Here is a 25,365-nt window from a genome sequence, read left to right as displayed (position 1 = left end):
CATCCTGCGCTCCAAGGGAGCAGTGTGCTGGTGATGAAAGTAGAGGTGTTGTCTGCTCTGGCCCCAGGGTGAACAATTCTCATACCACACAGATCCAGGCAGGGTTTGATATCTCCCCTCTGCAGCTTTTGATCCTGCTATGTAAGCAGTGCAATATGAGGCAGAAAAGCTGCAGTGAATATGAAAACGCCAAGCGCTGTTTGTTGAACAATAAACAAAATGTAACAAATTTTCCCGTTTCATAATTACCTCATGGTTAATTCACATTTGTTGGGGATTTGTATTCAGTACAACTCATAGAACAGCAAACTGCAGAACTGGTGTCGCCCTTACTGATCATTTCTTGTTCAAATGCAGTTAGTGCAAATCGGTTCTGTAGGTCATTTTTTTCTCATACATAATAACATGACAAAATGATTATTGGTTTTAAAATACATTTTACATACTATAATTTTGGTTGCGTTTGTGTTCATCCATTATGATCTATTATGATTTGGAGTTGGTATGAGTGAAACAGAGCTGTTAGTAGAATAATGGATGAATTCAGGAAGTTGACCACACGATTGCTGTTTGGAACGATAGTGCACACAGGGGCCAAGGCATTTGTTTTGTCCCTGTTTGCATCTGTATAAAATAGTGATTTACTTGTGGTTCATATGTTACCTAACCAGACTACCAAACTGTTGCAATAGTAAAAATGTGTGTGTATGCACACGATGTTCTTGATGCACATTTTACTATTATGTGCATGACTGTATAATGCACAGGTGAATAGAAATGATGTATCCATTTATAAATATATAACAAATGCATCCCTAAGAAATTACTTCAGAATAATCAATATACCACAAAACAATAACTTGACTCAAATAGAATAGTATTACTTTGACCCAGATACAAAATCTAAACATAAGTACATGTGTGATGACGTGTTGCACTGGATCTAGCATCAAATTAAAAATTATTCACATGGTTGGGACATCTGAAAGTCATAAAACTAGGCCTGCATCAAGTTTGAGAGGGACTAAAAACACAACTTTATCCAAATGAGTAAGATAAAAAAAAATTCAAATAGAAATTGTACACAGAACATATGCATATAACAAGCAGACTACAGAAAATGGAAAACTCCCTTTCACATGTGTCGGCATAGTTGTCCTAATGCAGGAAGTGCATTAGGACATAGAAGAGTTTTGGAAAAAGAAGTCATCTGTAGATTGTATTCTATTCTAAATGGGAAAATACCACACTGCCCACTAACCCGCCTTCTAGTAGGATAGGAAATATTAAGTACACACTAGCACAACACATCATCGCTATAGCCTGTTATTCAGTTAAGTGAATCCATTTGATGAATTGGAAAATTCATAAACTAAATTGCTTTAGCATTGACAATTGCTTAAAGGACTTCATGGATTTACTGTCAATGGAACGGGCAGCATCGGCCATAAATTAATTAGACAGTGGAGATGAAGGACCCTGGAGCTTTATGAGACTATTAAAAAAAACTGGACATTTGAATGAATTTACTCCCCCCTCCCCTCCCCCCTTATTATGTGGCACGTGATTGTTATTCTGAAAAGGAAAACAAATAAGAATCTTACTGTAATAAGAAATGTAAGTCAAGCTCACCTTCATCCCAGGATCAAACTGGACATGCATGCCATCCCAGTCATTAATTGTCATTATTTTGACTGTTTATGAAAACCATGATTCAAAAGCAAATTCAAACCACTGAAATCCAATCTATTCGGACAACATAAAGTAGTGCACACTAAACCGCGCACATTCAGTGTGTATGGACTATTGAAGTCCACTCCAAATGTTTGTCACAGAGACATTTCTAGGTTATAACCTTCATCTTCTATTTGAGTTCTTAGAAATCCTGTCAGCTTGATGAACAAACTCAAGAGGACAAATACTGTTTTCTTAACTGTGTTAGCACCATACTGCAGTCAGTTCAAAAGGTTTCAGCTTATCTTTTTAAATAAATTAGAAATGTAGTGTGATGTGACCTTTAAAATCGGATGGCTGTTAAGAATATAACAAAGAAACTACTGAGCCAGCAAGAGTGAATCCAGCAGAGGAAGTCATGTGTTGTATTAATAGTGATAACATTAGAGTGCGATAGCACACTAATTTAAATATTGAATAAATATTTATACTAACAGAAAAACAACAAACCGTGGTTGGTGTTTTAAAACATGCTGTAGCCTATATTAGAGAAAGCTAAAAGGGAAGTAGGCCCTTGATAGTTTAGCATTAAACCTTGTTTGGATCATGTAATCTCTCCAGAAAAGCCCCTGTGCCCAGTGCTGTAATTACAGCCGCTTAACTTATCTGCATTATGCAAACAAGCCCATCTTGATTGCTTGTAATGATCATCATTTTCCACTTAACTGGTAATCGGCTTTTCAGATGTTTTTCATCCACAAAAAAAAAGCTGTAGATTGTAGGTCTCGGCAGATTTCACGTCTGCACCAAACACAAAGCGCTGTGTGAAAACATGCTTTGATGATAATCATAGACCACATCTGTAATTGTGGAAATAAGAGTCTAAGTAAAAGGTTTAAACTCCTTTTTTTTAAATTGGTGTATCATACAATGTCAAACAAATCAAGTAGTGCGTACATTATTCAAGTGGAAAATTACAATATGGAATGGAGACATAATCTTTTGTCAGCCCACTAGAGAAAAACAATGAGAGATTTCAGCCCCACTCACTGAGGTGCACTTTGAGACTGAGAGTGGTCGTAATGAGATGATGGCCTACACTTGGATCCCTCTGGGTCATTTAAGTAGAATTAAATGACCATCACTGCCCCCGTACATCAGCTTAACAGCGGAGAGATTCTCATGCACTTAACCCCCCTGTGAGTTATTAAGTATGTTGATAAATAGGTATTCTAGAACAATACCTCTGACATGGAGGTGAGCTCTCAGTGATGCAGTATTGGGTGCTGAGTAAGCCTACTGAAGGTCTTGTACTTTCCTTCATGTTGTTGCAGCATTTGAAGCTCTCTCCAGAGCCTCTTGAAAATGGTTAGAGAAGCAGAATTCTGAAGTGCTGCACCGGCAAGGCACTCTAATTGAATTTTGACGAATCCAATACACCTTCAATTAGTGCCAATCATTTTGCAAGACACACCAAGGTGTTTGGGTTTGTTGAACATGTTTTGTTATGCATCGATTGAACTTTCCTTGCATTTTAAATGTGGTGCCAACCTATGCACAAACGCACAACACCAACAATATAAAATACCATTTAAAGCTCCCATATTATACACTTTTCGGTTCTATTATACACCATATTATATGGTCTTAGTGGTCCCTAATACGTTTTTCTTTAATTGTTTGCTGAAAAAAACTTTCAGATAATTTATTGTACTATGCTGATGTTCAGCTAATCTCACAATGGCCTATTTTTTTAAAAGAGCTGCAGCTCCCCTCGTAAATATACAATCTTTGAGCTGCCCCCGCCCCCTGTCCGGAAGCGAAGCCAGCTACGCCTCGTCCTCTGTCTGTCAGGGCCGTGGACCAATAAGAAATAGGGGTGTGGGCTGCACAGTGGAAGCTTCTGGCTTTCCAGTTTGTGAGGTCAGAAAAGGGGAACATTCTGACTGGAGTATATTGGGGGGAGGGGTGGGGGTTTCAGAAAGGGGGAGAGTGAGAACAGGAGAGATTGTTATTTTTTTAAATATTTTTTGCAGTCTCTAGGCACACCGTTAGAACACATTTAAAAAGTGCATTTAGCATAATATGTGACCTTTAATGCGTTGGTATACGGCTGGGAATTCTGTCATTTGTACCTTGTGTATCATGAATAGGATGTAACATGCAACGATATAAGGATGGTCCATATTACTCTGCAGCAGCTAGGTGGAGCAGGGTCTGTCCAACTTTGCTAACATCAAGTGTTTTTTAGCCATACGTGCACACAGTTTGTAAGTATGTGAGGGCATAGACTTTTCTTTGAGGTATTTTCTTATTGAGAGAGGTCCCAAAAAGTTTACCATATAGGCAGGCACTTCCGTGTTGCATCAGATCGAAATTATTTTGAAGAATGTTGGCAACAAACAATATAAATATGAGCTTCCTTTAATTGCCTCTCTGACTAAGCGACACATAATATCACAAAGTGCTGTCCCAGAGCATTTTTAAGCGCTTAAAACCACTATTGCATTCTCCCACTTTTTGCTGAGCACACACGTTGATGTTAATTAAAGTGTGTGCGGGTTCAGTGCATGGGGCTTAGGGGGCATACTGTATGGGGCCGGACCTTGTGTGTGTTCAAACACTTTCCCTAAACAAATAAAAGGTTGAAATAAACACACTGACCCCAAGCAAAATGAAATTAGGTTAAGAATATGTCGCCGCTTGTATGCCGTGAGGACTGAAGAAGTGGAACTGGTCTCGGCTGAAACTCAATTTGCTCTGACAAATCACCCTTGAGTTTGGAGAGGTGCTGTCCTTGCCTGGTGCAGGTGAACATGCCCTACATGGAAATACCGGGGTGAATTTAGAAAAATGATCACTTGAAGCCAAACGACATCAACACGACCTTCAAAATGTTTCACTGGAGCCGGACCGCTGACAGCATTTCTTATCACCTGCACATTGACACTTGCAGGAAGCTATTCTGAGTGCGCCAGACTGACATTACAGGACCTCTTCCGCTTGTTAGACCCAAAAAAAAAAGTGATGTTCGCAAAGAACTCCCAGTGCCGGGACTGCATTGCCCCGAGGCGACTTGGACATTCCCTAATCACTCAAACAGCAGCAGTGGATTGGATGATTGACAACAGGACACCCACAGTACCTGTACCGTAACACACCTGTCAGAACTGTCCATTTTTATTTCTCACAGCATTTGTCAAACTCACATCCATATTAGTACCATTTACCTTTCCTTAAAACATCAATCCCAACTGACCTTAGACAATCTTGACATGAATACTGTGGCATGATTTATATTACCAGAGATGAAGTTCTCCAGCGGGTGGTGATGTAACAGTCCGGCAATGACAATGGACCAGCTTTTGACAACGCATATCTGAACACATACAAGACCTCTACACAGTCATATGCATAAATTATAATATAATCAGACACAACTTTAATTAGCTATATTGTGTGTATTGTATTGGGACAATAATGCAGTTGAAATTACAGTGAGGCAGTAAATAATTAGAAACAGTTTTCAGACCTGGAAAAGAAAACAGTGCTGCACAGTGTACAGAGATATCCTTTTAGTCTCCTTATCTCAATTCAAGTGATGTATGCACAAGCATTATGCCTTGTATAATTTGCAGGTTTTAATATAGGACAGTACTGTATTGTTTAAGCCTGTTTAGCCTAGTTTGAATTAGAGCTTTGCATTGTTTGGTTACGTACCACCCATGTGTGCTTCTCGGGGCTAATTGGCCTCATCTTTCAGTGTGCCTGTGAACATTACCAACTCAAGGATGCGCTGTTTGACACTTAAGCTGTTTGCAGATGGGTAATAAAGTGTGCTAAGCTCATTTGAGCCGTGCCTTTTTAAATGTTCCGCTCTTTGCCAGGGGAGCTATAAAACCGCATCACTGCTCATGTGAGACACGTTCTTGTGCAGAGCCAGAAATCAGTGCTCAGCCATTCCATCAGATTAGTGTGTCCCTGTACGCCTGTATGATATATCGGAGCTTGCACTACTGCGGATGGATGGATGGATGGATGGATGGATGGATGCATGCATGAATTAACGTTAGTTGATGATTAAAGATGCTTTAACAAATTCAAGGATAGGATAGCCATTTTTCCGGCATGTCTCTTGAAACAACAGTCAGGAGCTCATATTCCGATAGACAAATGTTTGGCCGCTGCAATAATACTATTAGTTGAAACTAACCTCAGAGGAGACCGGAGAAATAGTCAGAGCTGTTCCCAGATTAAAGGTGAAAAGAGCACTAGCTAGAACAAAAAGATTGTAACAAGGGGAAGGACCGCAATTTGTAATTGTTCTACTGAGCACACTGTTCACTTCAAAATTGGGCCCAGAATACAGTGTACAATATCATAATAATAACAGGATGACCCAGAAAACAATGATTTGAATATATTACAAGCAACAGGAACACATTGTATCTCTTTTGTTACATTTCACTGACAATGTGATGACAGAAAATGTAAGTGTTTATGCAATCAGCTTGTATACATGAAAAGCTTGATACAAAGGAATTATTTACAGTGTACTGTTAATCAAAAGGATGATGGTAGGTGCTTTCAAAGTCTGTATCCCTCGCTCAGTGCTATAGTAGAGATGAGAAAGAAGTTGTTTCCAAATCAGCCTGCTTAGCTCTGTCCTTCCCTCTTCTCTGTTTTCTTCTTTCAGCTTCAACCTTGACCATTGTTCTGCAATCTATAAACCTTACTGTTCGTGATGCAGTCACACACTCACTTAACACTCACTACAAAAAACCAGTAGCATCAGTTTTCTCAGGGCAAAGAAATGAATTAGAATGATTTAGTTAAATATGTTGACTCTGGATTTGAATGAGCTTTTGGTGAGTCCTAAATAGTGATTAATTCAAGACACTGAATTTACATAATTTGTTTAATGCTGTGCCAGCCTGAGTCAGCAGCTACGTTTTCCTGCATATGAAGGAAGCTGGCACCTCACTTGTGGAACCCAACTGTCCATTATTGAGCACAAGAGTTTCTTCATAACTGGCTGGTGACTGTACTGTACAACAGTATTGTTGGTGGATTTATTGTTTCTTACCAATACAGTTCCTGTCTTTTATTTGGTTCAGTTTCTTATGAAGCCATTTGAGATACACTTAAAAAGCATTTTCACACACAGCAAGGACTGGGAATGTTCTCTCTAAGCCCAAACGGCTGTGTGAATATATAGAATAAATAACTGTAGTGTAATGTGGGGGTGTATGCAGATGTGGTGAAAATATAGTTGCAAATATAATATGTATGTATATACGATGTAGTCCAAACAAAAAATAAACATAATGGCATTATGCTGACCTGACATGGGTTTCTCGTGGCACAGAAAACCATGTCTTGGTTTAGGATGGCTAGGTCTGCTGGACAAGATTTTGTGTTTATAGAGTTACTGCTTGTTTTGTGATTATGTATTTTGTGTTTCTTTCTTTCTTGTTAAATTACTGCAAGCCTTACAATCCTCTTATAGTTTGGGTATCCCTATACGCTGCTTCCTTCAAACTGGATAATATATAAGGTCTAAAAATAACCCATCTGAATATTAGAGGGCTTCTGCCTAAAATTAATTTACTTCCGCATGGGTAGTCTAACAAAATTCTAATTATATTACACAGTCTGAAACATGGCTTAGTTTCAAAATCTCTGACAATGAAATCAAACGTGGTAATTATGTTCTTAATAGAGCTGATAGAAGGTCCAAGAGCAGCCGTGTGGCTACATAGGCTTCCTCTAACTTATCTGAGCTAATTACACCAACAGTTTAACTGATACTTATGAATACCTTATTGTTGAAAAAATATATGTTTTCATCAGATTAAATACATATCGGTAACATAAATAGACCCCCACCCCATAGTCGGTGCTGGTTATTCTTATATTTGATTTCCTTAGTTTATTCTTTCTGACCATTTAAGGTTATTTCAACAACAAAATATGGTTAGATATGTCTGCTGCAATAATGTTCACAATCTAAATCTTATACAACCAATTAAAAATCCCTCTTGACTCACTCCAACATGTCAGGCTCTTTACTTGTGTGGATATTTGACTGTAAGTTAGTTACACTTGCTGCATTCTAGTATATATATTTAAAGGCATTAGTTCTTCAAATAGATGTTTGTAAAAACCTAAAAGCAAATCCACCCATTGGGACTGAATAGCTACTAGTTCAGCACGGAGTACATTCATTTCAAATTCAATACAATCAAACAAAGGCTTGTGCACTTACAATATGAGACAGTATTTCACGGACACGTCACTTCTCATTGTGTTTTTCTCTCGTGACGTACCCCTCCTGTGTGTCTCACCTTCTTTGACCCATGAATAAATATAAATATCTGACAACAAAAAACTAAAATCTCCCCCTGACATCTTGTTCTCTGCAACCAAAAAATATGAACTAAATCATGAAACATCAGCTTATGGTGACGGCACAGTAATATATAGTATAAATGGATGGTATTTGGAGGTGGAGCCATTAATTGTGTGCCAGCTTTGATGTTATACTTTAGGAAGTAATGTCATGTTCTCAAGCACACTAATTAAATTAGACTGACTCAATGAGCACACTCACTGTGCATGCTATTGCTAGTTATTTTATGTCAGAGGAGAAAATACTTCACTTAAAATGTAGTATGGTCCAGCCTTTGGTCTAAAGCAGCAACAGGCAAACACTTAGTGAAGTACTGGTAGCATAAACAGAATAAGACGTGTTTTACCCTATTTAGTAGATATGTTGCTTGTTAAAGATGTAATATCAAAACACTTTTCAACCAGCAGAGACATAATAAATGAATTGAATATATTTATGCCTAGTGGTGTGCAGAGATGTCATTTTCTGATCGAAAAACAAAGTGGCTGTTCAAAACACTATGGGAAGAGATATAATCACATTCACATATGATCGTTGGATTAAAATAAGTCCCACCAAACCTGGCAGATGTATTTTCTAACCTAATGTTCATTGGCAATTGTTGTCCCTTCAAAGCATGACATTGATTTAATATTGGCATATATAAATAATAATGTTATATATTTCTACCTTTGCATGCTGTACTTTTCATCTCTTTCTCTCTCATTATTATTCTCAAACACTCTTTTATTGGAGACCAGGATCATCTTATGAATGTATACACAGATGATTGAGTCTCATTACATCAACATCAACATCAACATCAACATCAACATCGTTGATAAAGACATCTTTCTGCTGTACTGCAGTAAATATTGACACAGGACCAGTGGATGACCGGACTTAAAAGCACAAAGGCTTCACTTAAACATTCAGCGATCAATCACTGTGCAATTAGGTGAACACTGTGGTTTCACAAACCACAGGCTTTCCCTCCCTCCACAGATTCAGCATATTAGCATATATATATATATATATATTTATATATATATAGCACCCAACATACAAGGCTACTCGCTAGTTGATAATGATTATACATGTGTGATAGTAACAGGCTTATTACAGTGGTTTGGGAGGAACAGTGGAGAAGTTGTGTTCTTGTAATCAACCAAAAATTCAACCCCGGATATTTTATTCGGCTTCTAATTTGAATTGTCTCCTGTTAGCTATGCTTACTGTTAAGCTGCCGGCAAGGTTATGGTTATAGGAATCGGATGGCTTCACATTAGCATCTCTGTGTGTGACTGTTCTTTACGTACACAGGATTTCACAGCATTATGTACCATGTGCTTATACATATGTGTAACCTTGAGCCACTAGGGAGCAATTTCCATACTAGGGAGGAGTACAGGCAACCACTCACTTCCACATGGTATGAGATACAGTAACTATGTCAGCTGCCTAAGTGCAAGCTAATTAAATGCAGAGTTAATGGAACTTCTTAACAAATCACTGTCTGCAATTTTCATCTTCAAGCCCCAGTGCCAGTTCAAATGACTTTCTGCATCTCATTTTGTGCAAATTATTTTGCTATGTGCTTAAAGATCTCAATACGACTCTTCATTGCATCCCTTTCCCCTTGAAAAGCTAAAAGGAAGGGGAAAAAGTTATTATAAGTTTGAGTGCTTTTCATGTTTTGTGATCCGACTGCTTATAAAATAAAAGCCTGGCCACAAGGATTTATTTTCACTGAATGCTACCACTTCAAATGACATTATATGCCATGCCGTAACAGATTTAACATTAGTTAGTGAGGAGGGAGTGAAAATCATGCATCATATACGGTATTTTTTTGCCACAGGAAGTGTGCAATACTTTATATGCAATGTATTGTTGTGATTGGTTCAGTTGTCGCTGTTTTGTTTGTTCATACGTTTTGTTTAGTTTTGTTTATTGTAACTGTCAGGGCATTTAATTATGTGTGCAGCTTAAGAGCAAAGATACATTTCCCTTAGGGGACAATGAAGTTTAACATATTGTGTGGTATCGTATCTAGACTCTAGTTCTAGAGTTCTCAACATGCTGTCATTTATAATGTTCACTAGGTGTGGCATTTTTCAGTGCTTTTCATTAAACATTTCAAAGAGCAAACTGGAGAAAGCAAGACTTGCTTCTATAGTATGAGCGCATTGTCTGTCTGCCCCCACTCTGTCTCCTCTCCCCTGTTCTGATTAAAATGCTCCAGGGAGTGTGCTCGACGCCTGTTCTTTTGGGGTGGAGAAATAAAATTACAATTCAAACAAATTCTTCACCATTGGCACCAAAAGGGAAATATTGGTTGCAACCTTGCAGGATAATTGTGACTGCAGTCAAAAGCAGGTGGGGCTTGGGGGGGCTTTTGTCTGAGCTGTTTTTTTGGCTTACCAGACAGAGCTGTAAGCCAGCCCGCTCAGCTGTAATGGTCTTCGTGCTTGCCTGGCTGCCCTTGGCATTAGACACACAGACCTTTATTACCCTGCAGGAAGCCGCTTCATTATGGCTGTGCTTCTTTCCGCTGCAAACTTTTCTATTTCTTTTTCTCCCTTCGCTTATTATGAAAAAGATTACCAAAGAGAGTTCAAGGGCTGAATCTGTTCTGAACATTTCTCGAATGAACGACGGACGCCAGTCAGGCACATCTCAAAGTGGAGAAAAAAAAGTGAAAAAAGATATTGACTCACATCAGGGTTAGGTGGTTAGATGGAAGGAAATGAATTGATGAATGTGTGTTGTGTTGTTTTATAAATGAAAAAGACAATATAAGCGACACTATATCCTGACACCAACGGGTCGCCGCTTCGGCATTAATTGAATCTTGGGAATGAAGTGTGGGAGAAAGATCAATGATACCAGCTGACGTCATCACCATCCCTGTAACCATGGGTTACCGTGCCAGTGCTGTTATTTCTGTGTAACTATTTCTGTAAAAACATTAATAATCCCTGGTGTCTGTGGCTCAGTGAGTCATCGGGAGGCGGTGTCACTGCTGAAGAATCACCGAGCAGGCAATGATAAGAGAGTGACTAAAGATAGACTATTAGGAACATCTCGCTAACAAGATAACAACTGGTTTTCCCTGACATTTGGAAGGAATCAAAGGCTGCTGCCTGGCAAGAAGAGAAAAAGTGAAGACGGCAGCACGATGCAGAGGAGGAGTTGATACTGTCAAAACAAAACACAAGGATATACGTACATAGATATACAACTTTTCAAAGTGAGTCTCGCTTATGAATTTACAATGGTGTACCGATTTTTATATAAAGATGTATGTCTAATACGGTGGCTGCTCTTGCAGGATGCCAACAAACAAGGCAATTAAGATAAGTTGTGTTACGGTATAGCTGTTGCTTATCTGCTGATCATTCTGATCTATGGAGACTTGCTACAGCTTCTTCTTGTTTTACTCATTCTTAGATCATTTGTGTGTCTGACTCATTCCTTCTCAGGGACTCATAGGAAAAATGAAGAGATTAAAAAAAGATGAATTAGATTGGACAAATGAGGATGAACTTATAACCCTCGATCTCATTGTTGTATTAGTCATAATGATAAAAATCTGAAAAAATATGACAAATCTGACATGTATGATCCCTATAAACAATCTTTCATTAGGAAAAAAAGGATAAGTCTGAGCAGTTAGGGGTTCAGTACTTTGCTCAAGGGCACCATGGCAGTGCCCACAAAGGAAACTGGCAAGTCTCCAGCTACCTATACGCACTACAAGTGACCGGTTTGATGCTGGACTTGAACCAGCCACCCGTCCGGTTCCCAAGCCAAGACTGAGCGACTTGCACCCCTGATTATAAACGATCTTTGTATATACAATGGCTCCTCCATGTCTGATTCTGTAAATGTCCAAATTGAACTTTAGATGAGAAGGTATTATCAGCTTTGAGGTATGTGAGAAACAATTAAGAATTTAAGACATTAGAAGTAATTAGAATTAGTTGTAATAACAAAAATCAACACTGATCAGTTTAAAACTGATTTCCCAACTCGTTTCAATGTAATAAACCAAAATGTTCCCAGTTCTCACAGTAATTTGCTGAAACTTAAGTACACATTTTCATGCTGATTTTACCATAACTTAAGTTGAGTTAACCAGTTACATGTGTTATACAGTAAATTACAGTTAAATCTTTTTTAGGCTTTAGTTAAAGTTGACCTTCACTTCTGCAAACGTTGGCTAGATTGTGGCAGTGAAAGTGGAAAGCCATTTGGACTCATCTGAGAACTTGCAGAGCTCTCGTTTTCTCTTTTAGCTGAGAAATTCAATGACAGAAAGAAAATGTAGGGAGCTCAGACAGTGATCACAGTGAGGCTGAACGATGTCTATCTCTCAGGAGTGACAACTGACAATTGAGATGAAGGAGAACAAGGACAACATCTCTCTTTAGTCTCTCCACTAGTGCTCCGTTTGTGTCTAGGAGCTGTGATGTAAACGAGATTGTGTCTTGCATTATCCTTTGCTATGGGTACTTTTTAGTCTAGCTGACATATAATTATTTTCTTGATAATACATTGTTATTTATAGATGGAACTGTGAGCATCAGTTGAGTGTTTAAAATGTGAATTTAATGTAAAGTAAAATACATTTAAAAATCCAGCAGCAGTGCTCCCTGGCTGTATTTAATGCATGGTGAAGCAGGTATTTGATAAATATTCAGCTAGCAGGGTGCGTAGCTGATTTAACGATCAGAGGGAGTGGATCTCTCACACGCTCGCTTGTTGTCTGTTCTCGTAGCCTCTGATTAAGACAGATAAGAGGCTTGAAGGTCCTGTGTTACACATGGGATTTACAGTCAAGCCCGCTAAATTGTAAATACCTTTGCGAGGCTGCACAGACCTGCCATAGGGGAGAAGAGCTTCTTATTCAAACTCATCACATTTTTCAAAAACCCATGATCTGAGCAGTTTAGAGATAGGAGGTCGTCATTCTCCAAGGCACTGTGTTCAGGCTGTTATAGGTTGGTGCTGCAAATGCAAAAAGAAAAAGGTGATGAATTCAAGCCTGCAGCAATTCAAACAGGGTTGACAAAAAAGTTCAGGTCTCCAATAGTTTGGTTAACTTGTGTCGGCTTGTGTATTTATTAACGTCTCCTTATCCAGTAAAGGTTGGGTTAGTGTATGCAATAATACCACTTAGCTGAGATTAAAGCCGCCTGTATCCTCAACACAAACAAAATCACATCCGGAATGTTCCCTGTTTTTCAAAAAATTAAATAATACAGCACCGTAATTGCATTTATTACATCCTTGATGATCAGGCTCTCAAGATGTAGTGTGAGAGAAATATGCAATCTGAAACTAATGGCATAACATTGGGGACTAGCTGGAAGATTGTGTTTTGGTCACACACACCTCAGATACTGGTAAGAATACACACATGTATTGTGTTTGGATTATAATGCTTTCTTGGACACCTTGTTATTGTGTCCCACTTCTTGTTGGCTTTCTCAGACATAATGCTGCTACTTTAAGGCAAAAGTATGTCGCTTATGGAAATACCCAGGAATCACTGAAAGACCTGTGATAGGTCAGCTGAGGCTTGTTGTGTCTTCTCTTACAAAGTTTCAGTTTTTTTTATCGTGAAGAAATGATTAAGTAAGACACCGCAGTCTTGTCCTTGTCAGTAACACACATCTAAGAAAGCTATCCATCTCCACTTCTAACCATCACAATATGGCCTTGCCACATGTCATACATCTGTCTAGTGTTTTTAGTTGTGGTGCTTTCAGCGAGTGAACTCAAACACTTAACTATAAATCAAAGTCCACAATCCAGTTTTTTATGGCCCGAGCCAAAATTATGCTTTACTCTTTTTTTTCAGTTTTAGAACACATTCCAATCCCACACAGAGTATTGCATTGAGATAGATAGATATTTTCCTCATACTATATGCCGTAGAAGGGGTTTACTATTCTACTTTTCAGCCAACTCAAATGCAGTTTAATGGTGCTATTATAATGAGATGTGAGGTCAACTTTGAAACCTTCTGCTGCTTTATTAGGCCAGTTTCAAAGTTTCTTGTTCGAAATTGATTCTGCAAGAAACTTCCCGGCAGTCATGCAGAAGAGGTCAAGTGCAATGGGCTTTTAGAAACTGAACATAGGCTAATTGGAACTTTCATATTGATGGCATGCACTTTAACCATAAGGAATAATTGCTTGTCGCTTCTAAATTGATTAATGAAAGGCTTCAGAGAACATACAACTTATTTTCTTTCTTGTTTATACTGATTATAAAGCGAAGATGTTATTTAATTTGACTAATCTCTAAACCACTTTAACAGAAGATTCTGACGCGAGATTCTGTGCATGAAAGGACATACTTAAACACCAAATGATTTTTCAGCAATACATACAAAAACAGCTGAAATATCGGCCTGCCTTGTCTCCCCTAAAAGGGTGAGACAACTGAAAAGGGTCAACATCCGTTCATACATGGCTGCTTTTAGGACCTAACTTACACATTTATGCTTTCCAGCAGTTGCAGAAGTGGCCTTGGAAAAACAAAGGCTGATCTGTCCTATGAGCCCAGCCTTGAGGTGCCTGAGGCAGTGGCTTGTGCTGCTGCGCCTATTTGCAGCGATAAAGCTGCTGATGTATATTAAATGGCATAGGTCTTCATAAGTGTCATTGCCTCACTGGTGTGATGAAGACTAATATCTACACTCCTCTCACCAGCTGTGGCTTTCTTCCTTATCGCTTCAGGGAGACTTTGAGAAGAGGCGGGCTCTGGGGGCCAGTAATAAGCAATGGATTCCACATATGGGAAAACGTTTCCTCTGCTGTCTTTGAAAGTGTCTGGGGTCAAGGCAAGTGCATATGGGCATATTCATCTGAACAGAATATGATCTGTGAAGAGGCTCCTCCAGGGAGTTGGAAAATACCATCTAGTAAAGGTCTGAATGGACCTAACAAGCAGATACTCTGTTAAATGGTACATATCAATAGAATAGATTGGAATTACTGTTATTAAATCATACAGTCATTAACCTCAAGCAGCAGTTTCTCTCCTTCTCACTTACTTCATTGACCAATGCAATAATACATGTTATTAAACATTTACTCATGGACAATTGCATGGCCTCACTGGCCTGTCTATTAAATAGAACATGCAGGTTCTGACTGAGAACAAACGTAGCATTCCGTGAAATGTATCACGGAATGTGTCTCAGTTGCCATTTTCGATACGGTTCTTCAGAAGATGTAATGTTGGTGTATTTGGGCAGATTGACAAAGTTATAAATAAGTGTACATTGTATGTGTTTTTGTCTGATGATGATGAGCAAACTAGAACATGTGATGCATCTTATGAATTCAAAAGCGATGTTAGACTGTTTCTGTTATAATAGGTATCCAACCAAAATGTTGCCCTTTGTTCAAAGCTCTGTTTTATTAACAGAATGGCAATGGAAATGTCTCGGATAGCAACATTTTCTACTGACCTTTAAAAAAATATGAATTGGTCTGTATTGCTTGTCAATAGGAAGGAGGATGATAACATTTCCAGTGATCTGATCCTCTGAAGTTAACCTGGTCCGGATTGGACTCTGTGTGTTGTTTGGGAATATGTGAATTTCCCAGAGGAGATAATACATTCAACCATGGACCTTAACCTTTGGGTCAGCTGACAGCAATAAAGAAAAAAAAAACATTGATTTGATCGGTCAAAGTGTTGTAAATTTCACCTTAACATCTAACATTAAAGGTAGAGTCGCCTTTAAACTAATTTGCATAGAACATTAGCATGAACAATGCAATTTAAAGGTGACTGTAGTGGATGTGTTGTACAGTGAATAAGTGAAGCAAAGAGCATCCCCAAGGCCAGTGGGGATGATGAAGACAGTATTTCCCAGGAGAGGCCATACTCTGTCATGTGCTGTGTTGAGAAAATGTGAGAATGTGTCTCAAGGCCTTTACTATGTTGTAAATCTGACAAGAGGCGGACTGCGCAGCCATTTGACCCCTGGACCTGCCTGATGAGAGGGTGCTGTGCAGGGCTTGGTCTGGGGAATAGAGAGGCACAGTGTATAAAGTTGATGTAGTGGCTTATAAGAGAAGTCCAATGTGATGTCGTCTTACTTGCACACTCACACTGGGTCAATATAGATGGAGGCAGGGACGTTCCATGACATCTTGGCTGTTGTGCCCTTCACAGTGGTTTTCAAGCTGACCGCACCATCTGTCTCTGTAGAAAAAGCTTGTACGGCTCAATGGCATAAACACTGATGCATGTCACCAGCATGTCTGCTTTGCTTTGTTTTCATTCCACTCTATGTTTTATCTTAAATGAACTTTTGATTATTATTTTTATTTTGATTATTATTATTATTATTGTTATTATTAAGTACGGGTCCCCAGTGTAACTGGGGATCCGTAATTATTACTCTCCACCATACTTATTCTTCTGACTTCTGACTTCTGACTTCTTATTCTGCCTCAAATTTCTAGCTGCTTCTCCTCCTACACCGTTACACGCAGACATGCAAAAATTTCACACAACGTGCGTCCCCACCCCACGGGGTGTGCTATTATACAGTTTTTTGAATTTCCGCTAGGGGGCGCTGTTATGAAGTCCCGACTGAAAAAACTTTGAGAGGCCACGCCCCGCACGCCGTAACTCCGATTGACTTGAAATTTCTCACACAGGTGTATGTTAGGGTGCTCTACAAAAAAGCCTCTGGGACCATAAAAATTCTTCAGGGAATATTTCCCGCTAATTAGCATAAAGTGAAAAACAGCGTGTTATCCACAACTTTCTGCAATTTCACTGTATCAACACCAAATTTCTCGTGAAGCCCCGGGGGACTACAGTAAACATACCCGTAAAAGATTAGTAGTACAACTTGAAAAACATGGCCGCCATTGACCAAAACGTTTACGCAGGGGCGGGGCATAATAACACGTTGGCCATAACTCCTTAACCGTAGGTCCTATCATCATGAAACTTGCTGGGTATGTGCAGACGTCATGTGGTAGCGTGTCCATCAAAGCATATCGAGATTAACCCAAAGGGGGCGCCACAAATGGGCGGGGCGCAGGGGCGGGGCATAATAACACGTTGGCCATAACTCCTTAACCGTAGGTCCTATCATCATGAAACTTGCTGGGTATGTGCAGACGTCATGTGGTAGCATGTCCATCAAAGCATATCGAGATTAACCCAAAGGGGGCGCCACAAATGGGCGGGGCTTAATAACACGTTGGCCATAACTCCTTAACCGTAGGTCCTATCATCATCAAACTTGCTGGGTATGTGCAGAAGTCATGTGGTAGCATGTCCATCAAAGCATATCGAGATTAACCCAAAGGGGGCGCCACAAATGGGCGGGGCTTAATAACACGTTGGCCATAACTCCTTAACCATAGGTCCTATCATCATCAAATTTGCTGGGTATGTGCAGAAGTCATGTGGTTGCATGTCCATTGAAGCTTATCGAGATCAACCCATAGGGGGCGCCACAAATGGGCGGGGCTTAATAACACGTTGGCCATAACTCCTTAACCATAGGTCCTATCATCATGAAACTTGCTGGGTATGTGCAGAAGTCATGTGGTAGCATGTCCTTCAAAGCTTATCGCGATTTACCCATAGGGGGCACCACAGGGGCGGGGCCTATCCACAAATTGGCCATAACTCCTTAACCGTAGGTCCTATCATCATCAAACTTTCTGGGTATGTGCAGAAGTCATGTGGTAGCGTGTCCCTCGAAGCTTATCGCGATTAACCCATAGGGGGCGCCACAAAAGTCACCCGACTCCGATTGACTTGAAATTGATTACACATGTACAGCTCATGGTGCTCTACAATATAGCCTCTCAGAATTTTTTTGTAATTTCCGCTAGGGGGCGCTATAATTAAACCCAGACTGAAGAAAGTTTGAGAGGCCACGCCCCGCACGCCGTAAGTCCGATTGACTTGAAAATTCTCACACGGCTGTATGATAGGGCGCTCTACAAAAAAGCCTCTTGGACCATAAAAGTCAACCTGGAAATAATTTCGGCTAATTAGCATAAACTGAAAATCGGGGTTTTATCCACAACTTTTTCACGTTTTACTCTATCGACACCAAATGTCTCACGAAGCCCCGGGGGACTGTGAAGCACGTCTCCAAAAAATATCAGTAGGATAGCTTGGAAAACATGGCCGCCATTGACTAAAACGTTTACGCAGGGGCGGGGCTTAATTACAAATTGGCCATAACTCGTTGCCCGTAGGTCCTATCGGCGTGAAACTCGCAGGATACGTGCGGAAGACATGCGGTGGCGTGTCCCTCTAAGCTCGTCGAGGTTAACCCGCAGGGGGCGCCGCGAATGCGAAAAACGTCATTCGCCGATGCAATGTTTGCCGGGCCACGCCCCTTTCCCCCCGACTCCGATCGACTCGTCGTTTGTCGGACGCGCGCGGCTCACGTCGCTCTACGGTAAAGCCTCTGGGACCGCGGGGGTCGGCCGCGATTTTTTTCCTTCCCCGATTCGCGCGGGGGCGGCCCGTACTTTCCAAATCTCCGCGGGATTTCTAGTTATTATTATTATTATTATTATTATTCGCCACAGGATTTATATACATTTTACACCATGCAACGGCGCACACATTTCTCACACAACCCTAAATGTTGCTAGCTGCACTAACACTTTAAATGAAGCAGGTTTTTTTTTTGGTTCATTGAAATGTTAAAGTGTGAATAGGGACAAGCCCGTGTACATGTCCAGTGCCCTGGAAAGATAACCATCCTTGGCTTTAACTTGACAGGGTCAGCCTGCGTTGACTTTGCCTTCTCATGGGACATCATTAAATTTCTGTTTCCATCACCTGAACCTCATCTAGGCATCTGATCACGTTCCTCTGTATCTCCCTGAGCTATAAGGTGATGTCCTCTGGTTAAATTTTTAAAATATGAAGTTTCTCCCAAGACTGATCCCTCTTTATTCATCCATCTATGGAGATCAGGCTGCATTGGATATGGCCAAATGAGCAGACCTTTTCACATCTTGGAGGCGCTTGGCCTAGATTTTGCCATTTCAAGACAATCGCATTAAAATCAGAATGATGAAGTAGTCTGCTCTATAAAGCATTTTAATTGTCAAGGTTAGGACTAGTGTCCTTAATTCATTGTAATGAATATTATACTTGTGTAGTCTACTTTAAACAGTACAGTTGTGCCTCTAAGCTAAGAGTTCTACTTATACATTTAGGGATGTTTTGTGTTGACTTTTACACTGTGAAGTAAAACAGTACTGTTAGCTAGCTTAGAACAAAGGCTTAAAACGGGGCAACAGCTAGCCTGACTGTAGAGAACAATCCATCAATATACCAGTGTTTCTAAATGTTGATGGTTGTGTCTGTATCAAAGTATAATCCAAACCAAAGTGTAATTGTGAAAATAAGCTATTTACTAAACTAAGCTGATAAACTAAGGTAGACGGAAACATATCAGGGCATTACCCAAACTGTTTAAGTGTATTCCTCTGAAGAGTTTTGCTAATAGAATTGCAAATGCAAGTCCTTTGAACCTGAATTTGCTTTCAACTGGCCAACCTGTCACTGTTGTTGACAATTCCCTGGACAACAGTGTACACATATCAATCAGTCGATTGAGTATGTGTATTGATTAGATGTAGATGTGATGACTCAGTGCTTCCCTATTCTTGTCTTGTGTAGTGCAACAGTACTGTCAGGCAGGTTGACCTCGACCTTGGGAGGAAACAAGTTATACTGTATTTTCCATTTTAAACACTTGGCTTCTCCTGCTATTCAGAGCAACGTTCTAAAGGACAATGAGTGGCATTTGATGGACACAGTGTCAGAACCCTGTCAATTGTGGCAACTTTGTATCAATTTCAACCTTAAAATGTAACTCACAAGGCAAAAGTGAATTAAAGCACACAATAAAGTGACATTTAGTTTGATTTTCCAAAATGTTGGATGAATTACCATTTAATTAAAAAAGCTTTGCAGGTTCTACAACATAGCAACCTTCATTTTCTGTGTTTTCCTGTTTCTCTTTTAGCCCTATTGTTGGGAGACATCATATTCCTATGTGAATGCTGAGTGACGAGACATTAACATGTCAGCTCAACACCACTGGATGAGAAAGCTTTAAAGGGTTCTGCAACATAGCAAAGTACATTGTCTGCCAAATTGAGGAGCATGGGAGCCTCAATTCCAGCTGTCAGTCATCTTTACAACCATTGCCCCTGGCACAGATGACAGTTGAGGGACCAAAGTGCATTTGATGTTTCTCTTCACATTTCCCAAATTCAGCTTAAGGAGCCAAAAAGTGAGCATCTGTCAAAAGAGTTTGTTTTGTCATGCCTCTACCAGAATGCCTTTTATTTTCTTCTTCTTTTGTCACTGACTTTTCATTGCCTTTGTTCTTCGTGTCAAATAACGGTTGTGTTTAGCATAAATACAAGAGCATTTGTTAAATCTATAGTCAGGGATTTAAGGTATTGTCCTATCTGTTTAGCCCTATTGTTAAGAGTCATAGTATGCCTTTGTTAATGTGGAGTGATGTAGAGTGAACAATTACAAAAAGATGCATTACCCTTCAAGAAACAGTGTTTGGTAAATTGACAATAATGAAGCTGCATTGTATTTAGTGGGTTCTGTAGGCGAGTTGTGTCAAGTATTTAGAAGAGAAATATGAGAGTGGTGGGTGACTGTTAGAGGAAAGTATGGTTCAGCCTTGTGTGTACTTACTGTGTGTACTACCCTAGCTCCAATGAAGGAACACCGTGTTCCATATCAATGTCTGCATTTGCTCTGAAGGACATTTATCCTGACGCAGAAGAAAAAGTGCCTCTCTCACAGCTACAGAGAATTATTTTTGCTCTTAACACCAAGCCGAGATAAGATTGTGTGCTGGATTCTCTCCATTCAACGCACACAATGCTAGAGGGATGCTCGGGTAATTGTTTTAGACTGATCTACGGCAGGGTTGTAAATTGAGCCGTCCTCTGGGTTAAAATTGCGCCCACAGACGACAGATATGGCACAATGCCGAAAGTCTCATCTCACAATCGGACAGATTTCCTCTGATATCATTGTCAGATATACCCCAGTAATGTGCTCCACAGCTTGTCCTGTGTGTGAACTAGGGCATGATACAGTGGGAGTGTACCTGTGATCATATCTGTTTCTGTTATTGTCCTCATGTTGCCGTGTAGATACAGCATTTGACCGGAAGGCTGATGCTTATAAAAAGAGAAGGCGTATTGCCATTCGCCAGTGTGAGGGTTCTTAATCTCTCATCAGTTCCATGCGGGTGCTGAGATACTGTAGCATGGCATCTGTGAGGATCTTATGACTATGTGCTAATTAGAAACGCTGACAGGATGTAGCAGAGCAGGTACAGGTGAAGGAGAAGTACAGTGGACGGTACACAGAGGGACTGCAGGGCTCTGTGGAAAAGGTCACCGGAGGCAGCTGTGTGCTCCACTGTGAAGGATTGTATATGACACGGGGACGGAGCCAGTGACCCAACACTTTCAGAGTGTCCTGACGCATCACGCTCTGCTTGGCATACCTTTCATACAACACACCTGCTTTTCTGACCTGCTTCCGTCTCTGCAAATTGCATAAAGAAAGACAACTGCATTTGAAAAAGATTTGTCAATGCTGAACATGGATTTATTTTCTTAACACGACCTATCTCCTTTGATTGAATCGAAAAGTTTATTTTAAATAAAATGTTTACCCTCATTTCCCAGCGCCATGTGATTCAAGTAAACTCATGCAGGGAGCTACAGATGGAGTGATTAGAGTGAGGCCACACTGCTACTGCAGCCCTCATTTACGACTCTGATTCGTTTGCTGATATGTCTGGAGAAATGTTGCAAAGTAAAGAAATTATATCCAACCATTGTATGGATTGAAAGGTGTCCCCTTTGAAAAAGTGATCTACAGTGCCATGATGACATGCATTTTAGGCACCCATGGGGGTAATCAAACCAATAAATCTGAAAGTGCACCTACTGAACTGTACAAGATGTTTCAGGAGAATGGAGGAAAGGAAAGGGGAGAAATATGTATTATCCGTGGGGATTCAATCTGTCAAGATTAGAAAGCGTTCGGTGATTTCATTAATGAGTTTTGTTGCATTGAGTGATCACAGTCTGAGGATCTCCACAGTCAACAATGGTGGGAAATGTAATTACTCTGAATGTAATTATTCATTGGAGCTTTGCTTGAGGGAGGTATTTGAAAAGATGGTGGTTGCCTGATCATGCTTGATGCCCTTGCCTCTATTGACAGTGCTGTCTGCCGATACAAGAATGGATCGCCCATAGACATTGTTTATCATTGTGGAAGTCCATAGTTCCCTAGCATTTATTCTGCATCAGCACCACTAAGTATAGCTTTTCTTTTTGTAATTTTAGTGACTGAAGTTTACTAACTGGTATATAATGAGAGTGAGACACCTTCCAGGCAATTGTTTATTTGCTTCCTGACTGAAACGGAAGCAAAACTTTTTGAAAATAAATTTCTCTTGGGGCTGGAGCAGAAGTCTGGAGATGTCATCTGAGGGTGTTTTTACTGTGGGCTTTTAACTTTACGTTGTACTGTTGTTGTCTAGCAGGTCCCTCTTGAGAACAAGACCCTGTGTCTTAATGGGATAACCTGTATAAGTAGAAAACAGAACATTGACCAACAGTCGCAATTACTATCCTTGCAAAGCACAGATTGTCCCAAAGTTGTGTGTACTGTATATGACATATAATACTCTGCCCGGCCCAAAAAAAAGTGACAGTCATTTATCTTGTTGGACCATCTTTAGCTATGATTAAGGCACATATTCGCCGTGTAACACATTTTGATAAGCTTTATTGGTTGCTTAGAACCTAGACCTGGCCAACTGAAGCAACCCCAGCTCCTACTATACACTGCCACACAGGCTTGTACAGTAGGCACTAGGCATGATGGGAGCATCAATTCATCCACCTCTATTCTTACCTTACATCACTTCATCCACCTACATTCTTACCCTGATGCACCCATCACTCTGTAACAGGGTCAATCTGGCCTCATCAGACCACACAACCCTTTCCATTGCTCCAGAGTCCAATTTGTATGCTCCCTGGCAAATTGAAGCATTGTATCCTGATAAGCCCCACTGATTAGTGTTTCTTTTTAAGGCCACACATCTGCAGTCCATATCCTTCATCTACTCTTAGCATTGTGCATGTGGAAAGGCTTTTGCTTTCACTATTAAACATAGGCGGGAGTTCTACTGTCGATATTTAGAATTTTGATGCCACCAAATAATTGTAGTTATTTTAAGTGTTCTCCCGTCATGATCATTAAAGATTTTCTGACCACATTTCTTCCTCAAAGATGACGGTTCACCACTATCTATCCAGGTGTAAATAATGCGTTGGACAGTTCTTAACACGATTTTAGTAGTTTCATGTTCTCCTGAGTAGTTTTCTTTGTTTTATGCAGGCCAATAATTCCCCCCCTCTGAAACAGAGGGGGGGAAACAGAGTTGGTTGCCAACTGAAACATATTTATCTCTCCAGATGGAGGGCTCTTGCCTATTTGCCTAGTAAAATCCAGGTGGCAACTTTTTTTTTTGACCGGGCAGTGTACATTTTAAAAATAACTCGATCGTAATCCCATATAGCAGATTCCGATGAAAACTTTGAATATACACAGCAGGTGCAGATACATAACAATGTGAACCTAATATAAGGATATGAAGTGTTAAAGGGCTGTGGAAACAGTGTAAAATCAGCTCAGGCACAAAAGTGTTCACATCTCCCCGGCTGTAAATGTCCTTGGCTTTTAAGGTCTTGTGTTGCTTCCAATAAATTGGTTCAGGAAGTTTTATTCTGATACACCCAGTATTTTGGAAGGTGATAAATTATGTGTGACTGTATGCACTGCATGCGTCACTGAGTGTGATGGTGCTTACTGGGTGTCGCTCCGGGACAGATGTGTTTGCGAGGTTGGTGGGTCACGGTATTTCCACTGCATTGAACTAGACTACCCCTAGTAATGTAAAATGATACTGAAGCAACTGTGCATAATTTGCCATCTTTGTTTATGTTATAACAATAGCATTGTGCGTAAGTATTTAAACTTTAAAAAACACAGCAGTCTTCTTACCCTTCTGAAACTATTTTGTATTTTGTTAGACCAAAAATTTAGTACATTTCTGCTCAGTTGGAAAACCTGCCCAGATTTTGTCTCGTCAGCATTAACATAACATTTTTATGAACCTAACGTTAGACATATGTACAGTTTAGATTTTCTCGTTGCCTGTTTAGTATTCCTATGAAATGGTTTAAAAATACAAAATAAGAACTGTGAACGTAAGACACACCCCTTAGGCACAACTGTGTCTGTCTACACCTCTTGTCATTCTTGCCCATACACCTGTGAGCTACTTTAGAAAACTGGCTGATCCAAGGCTTTCAATATTCCCTTTCATTAGGGAAATTTAAGATTCACCTGACACAGTAGGACACAGCAGATCATTTAACATGATCATTTGAATTTGATTCCTGTTTAGAATTTATTTGTGCAAATGTTTTCCTATTTGTGTGCAGAGGTCAAAACGTTGCTCTGTGCGTAGTTTTTCTGGTCGCCTGCCCTCAGATTATTGATGGCAATTAGTTGAAGGCTTATTCTTGTTAATTTTTTTTATTCTTTGAGACAAATGTTTTGGTTTGTTTTTATCATCCCTGATATAAATAATTTAATGAATAAAAACACAACACATGGTATAAGCTAACTAATGTAGGTATGGAGTGCTCAAATCACAAATAGGACTTATGCCAGTGTCAGACAGAATATTTTTGTCTGTTACGATAATCACTATGTCAGTTTAGATGGAATGGTGCCGTGTCGTGGCCAACAGACATGACAGACTACAAGTTTGTCACCGATCAATAACCGCCTGCCGTTCTCCGCGGTGTGCGTGATGTCATTGGGAAGGAGTTGCTATGCAACACCAGTATAAATCAAGGTCCTCAGTTTTTTTTACTACGAATCTTACCACTTGTTGTGTTGTGTCATTGTCTGACAATTATACATTGAACACCAAACACACTCAGCAGCTCCTCATTCCAGCCCTGCAATGCCAAAACCCTGCCGTCCTCCTTCCTTGTTTGCCTCTACTGTTGTGTTGATTGTACTGATAAATACCAGCTGGCCATGTGGAGTGAAGCCTCACACCACGCTCCAAGAGTTTTGGCATCATGAATTTGTTATGTCTTCTGAACTACTAACTTCTACAGAGTGTTGTCTTG

Source organism: Ammodytes marinus (genome assembly GCF_949987685.1).
Source record: "Ammodytes marinus genome assembly, chromosome: 1".
Lineage (NCBI taxonomy): Eukaryota > Metazoa > Chordata > Actinopteri > Uranoscopiformes > Ammodytidae > Ammodytes > Ammodytes marinus.
The sequence above is the reverse complement of the archived record's forward strand: the minus strand, read 5'-3'. Positions refer to the sequence as shown.